Raw genomic sequence first — 4180 nt, 5'->3', positions numbered from 1 at the left:
AACGACATCAGGCTGAGGTAATTCTAGACTGAGGTCGGGAACCAGCTATACAAGCTCCTCAGAGACTGGTTGACAGAGCAAATAACCAGTTACCAAAATGATCGAAACAAACCCTGAATGGTTAATACAACTTATTTCTTCTAGTCATAACTAGTGGCGTCTAGTTTTTACCAAATTTCTAAATTTACACAGGCGACAAGCTTGTATACCCAGCGGTTGGTCAGTTTGAAGGGCTTGCACAGATAAGTAAGAAGTACAAGGACAATAATTTTCAATAGATTGCAATGAGACTATTTACGACATCCTGACCAGCCCTGTGACCTATCTTTTCTACCCAGAGCCATAAAGAAGGCTTGTGCCCTCATCCCTGAGCACAAAACCCCTGTAAGTCACGTGGTAGGTCTGATAGGCCACCTCCCTAATCAGACCACGTGCTGGCCCCAAGCGCTGAACCTGCACGTTGATGCCTTTGTCTGGTATCAGCACCACCGCGAACCAAATGTTTTTTGAGCATATGCCTAGAAACTCAGGCGTACCGTTGTCGCGTATCTTGCTGGTGAACTTTAAGTCTTTCTCAGATAATCCCAGGGCTTTAAAATATGTCACAATAACAGCTCGAATGGCTTGAAATGTAACTGACACAGGCCCGAGTACCAGCTGCTGGTATCTGCTCTGTCCGCGGGGTATGCTCTGCAAAGAGACATCATTCAGTTATTTGTTTGTATATATTTCAGTCATGGGTTTGAGGGATAGTCCGGTGCCTGCAGAAACTGGTCTACACTGAAGAAAAATCAAATGTTTAACATTAAACATCTCTTTGCAACAAATACTAAACATGCTTGATACTTAACTGTAACATGTTTAATACTTAAACATTTTTATCCAACAACCGATAATAGGACGGTGACCGCTTTATAATGTTGATCATATACATTGAAAACCTTAAATCATTCCGTTTAAGCAATAAACCCATACAATTTACAACATAAATTATTGCATTTATATCATAAATGTGAGTATTTATAAAATACTGCATGGATTTATAAAATACATCAATATATTTATAAAACATATGCGTGTAAGTGAAAAATAAACACACCCTGAAGATGTTAAAAAATATGCATTCATCATAAGTGTGTGCACGTGTTACTGACATTTACTGAAAGGGATTAATTTGTTAACCACGTTTATTATCTGTTGTAGACATATGTTTAAATAATAAACATTTGTTTTTTCAGTGTAGATTTACAGACAAATATTCATGCTTGAGGACGGAACAACAGTTGGAAAAATCTGTATTATGTTTCTGTTTTTTAAAACTGAATCACTGTACTCACGTGTTCTATGTTGATGCTTCCATCAAACTTCCTTTTTGTGGGCAACAGGTCCATACAGCGTTTGGCCTGTGCATCTATATCAGGCAATAAATATAAAAGATGCTTTACAGACAAACACAGAAGACTTTCTATTAAGGAAAAATCCTGTTTTCCAGATTTTCGCTCTCGCTGCTCGTAAGTCCTAGATGACAGCAAGAAGCTGACATGCATGTAGCCGTTCGCGCACTGAAGACCAGTTGTCCTGATGAGACATGACGAGCTTATGTGTACGGTACTTACTTGCCAAAGGTAGGCGGTTTATACGAGTGCGCTTCTGTTCTTTTTAAAACTGACCGCCGTCGTATAAACAAGTGAGTATAATATTAAACATTAAATAAACAGAGGTGGAATTAGGTGAATGATATAAATATATAAATCAGCAAAAGTCATGTGTAAGAATTCTTCTAATTTTTTCGGTCTCATCTCGTCTCTCTATCATTGAGATATAGGCGCCGTTCCGAACACCCTATACGAGAAGCCCCAGTTAAACACTTTATACTGTAACGGGCCTGGCTCAATCTTAGACCAATCCCCTCATTAGGGGAGATGTCAAGACAGAGAACCAGTTTCTGGAGTCACTGTTTTCAGAGTCAGACTTTCTAAGTAATCGGCCAGAGGAAATCAATACGTTCTCTTTTCTGCTAATTTCTTAAATTAATGCTCATATTCCGAGTATTATCTCATCCGTGTTATTCATGAACATACCACAGTCAGAAGGGAGAAAAACAAATCTCTCATAGTCGAGTGGACCACAGAAAGATAAGGACAAAAAAGGAGAGGTTTTCACAAAAACAAAAGCTGGAATCGAGCCCGCTACCTGGGTGTTGACGGAAAGGCAACACCTCGATCCGTCCTATGTTCAAGACATCCGCAAGTTAAGCAGCTTGCAGTTACCAAAACATTTTATACATACGGAACAATTTCTAGGACTGAACGGCGCATACGTATACGGTTCCGTGTAGTTGAATATGTGGGATTCAAATTTGTGCTGTTTTAATCCACCTTTAATTGTTTAACAATTCGCACCATTTAACTCACCACGGCATTTCTGTGGTTCCAGGGAAAGCTTCCTGTTGCATAACTTCCTGCCTTGTCGGTGTCCTGTAAGATAATGATGAACACCGCAAGAAACTTAACACCGTGACTGTGTTTAAGGTTAGACATTTATCAAAATCAAAAATTAATTTTAAATAGCCAGTTAATTTAGTTGGTGACAAAATGTACTGTAAAAGAGAAAACAGTGCATCGTATTTTAATGGAACTAGTAAGTAGGAACTTTGTTTTAAAGGAAGCAGATTGATTGAGTTATGAACCAAGCCCTAACACAGACATAGCGCCGTCTGGATTGAAGGGTAGACAAGTCAGCAATTTAGCCATAAGGGTATGTCTTGAGGAGTTATCCTACATTAAACATCATCAAGATGGCGCTGTGTCTATCTCGGTCCATGTTCTAAGGTTGCTTCTTATTCAACGGAAAGAGGGACTGAAAAGAACTTACTAGTTTTCTTCTTCCTTCTCCAACACATGCTATACAAAAGCAGCAACGCTGTGACGATCACAAAAGCCTCGACATAACCTGCACATAAAATAATATAAATAATAATACTACTATTACATTTACTGTTATTCACGGCTAGTTTAGAAAGAAAAAGAGTGATAAATGTCACATTTTTGTCACCGTGAAATAGTTGCGTGGTTACATGAAAACTCCAGGTAACGGTGTCTTCAGATTTCAGCTAACCTGTATATAGTGGATGACTGATTTACATTCAATTATTATAATTGTGTATAACGCCGTGCTTTTTCTTCCCACATACGACCGGGGAGGAAGTCAAGTTCCTGAGTCATTATGTTGTGACTGTGCACAGGTAAACACGGCTATGGTAAGCCTGTCTTTTTTATGGAATCTGCTAGAGGCTAATCGGTTTGTCATGATAGCCAACTTACAAGATCATTTATTAATAAACAACATTAAAGTCTGAGAAATGTTGATGAGAATATCTGAGTAGGGAATGACAAGAATTGCATGAGGTTTACCATGTGGTTCCCGATTGACCCATTTGCACACAGCCGGTCTCCACCATGGGGGTTCTGGGTCGGGGAGACCAATCACGGCCTTGATCCATTTTACTACAAGATCAAGGCCTCTTCTCTCTTTACATCTGCAAGCAACACATTAGTTGGTGTTAAGTTTTACGTCAATACAACTGACGACTAGGGGAATGGTGGAAAGTGTACTGTTGGGCTACATATGTAGATGCACATACTTAACTGTGCACCAGAAAGTAGCGTTAAAACAAAAATATCAATTTTTACAGTCAGTAGTCAAATAAACCGTTATGATACCATAGATATTGAGATGACAAACACAGACAAATGTAAAGCAATACTCACTGTTCCTTTAGACTGGCAAACGACAGAAATATCGCCCACTTCACGCTCAAAAGAACACATAAAACAACTAAAATCGGTACAACCCTCATCTTCCACTTATGGCAAGCTGCACCGACATGGTTTCTATGTACTAGATCTTTGTGACGTCACAAAATCTATGACGTTCCAACGTCTGTGACGTCACTGCTAGGTCAACCGGAAGCCCCACACATTGTGACAAATATACGGTCAATCTTCTTTTGACGTCACAACGTCACAATGGGAAACTCGAGGACGTGCTACACAGGGACTGGTTGTTCAAAAGTGTATTGAAATTTAAAACCGGTTTTAAATCCTACGGTCAGCCTTAAGGCTGGTATTAAATTTGAGCACCATTGCTCTAAAGTAGATAAAACATGGGCTTGGGTTAA

At 39.3% G+C, this 4180-nt stretch overlaps 1 long non-coding RNA gene across 1 annotated transcript; it reads right to left on the bottom strand.

Annotated features, from left to right (window-relative positions):
- Positions 1-2421: 2421 nt before the first annotated feature.
- On the bottom strand, positions 2422-3578 carry LOC135463680 (uncharacterized). Its single transcript, XR_010443575.1, has 3 exons — positions 3414-3578; positions 2875-2952; positions 2422-2477 (listed from the first exon to the last, which is right to left on the bottom strand). It is a non-coding gene; the product is annotated as an uncharacterized LOC135463680 (long non-coding RNA).
- Between the last annotated feature and the right edge of the window lie 602 nt (positions 3579-4180).

Source organism: Liolophura sinensis, chromosome 3 (genome assembly GCF_032854445.1).
Source record: "Liolophura sinensis isolate JHLJ2023 chromosome 3, CUHK_Ljap_v2, whole genome shotgun sequence".
NCBI classification, from domain to species: domain Eukaryota; kingdom Metazoa; phylum Mollusca; class Polyplacophora; order Chitonida; family Chitonidae; genus Liolophura; species Liolophura sinensis.
The sequence above is the reverse complement of the archived record's forward strand: the minus strand, read 5'-3'. Positions and strand labels throughout refer to the sequence as shown.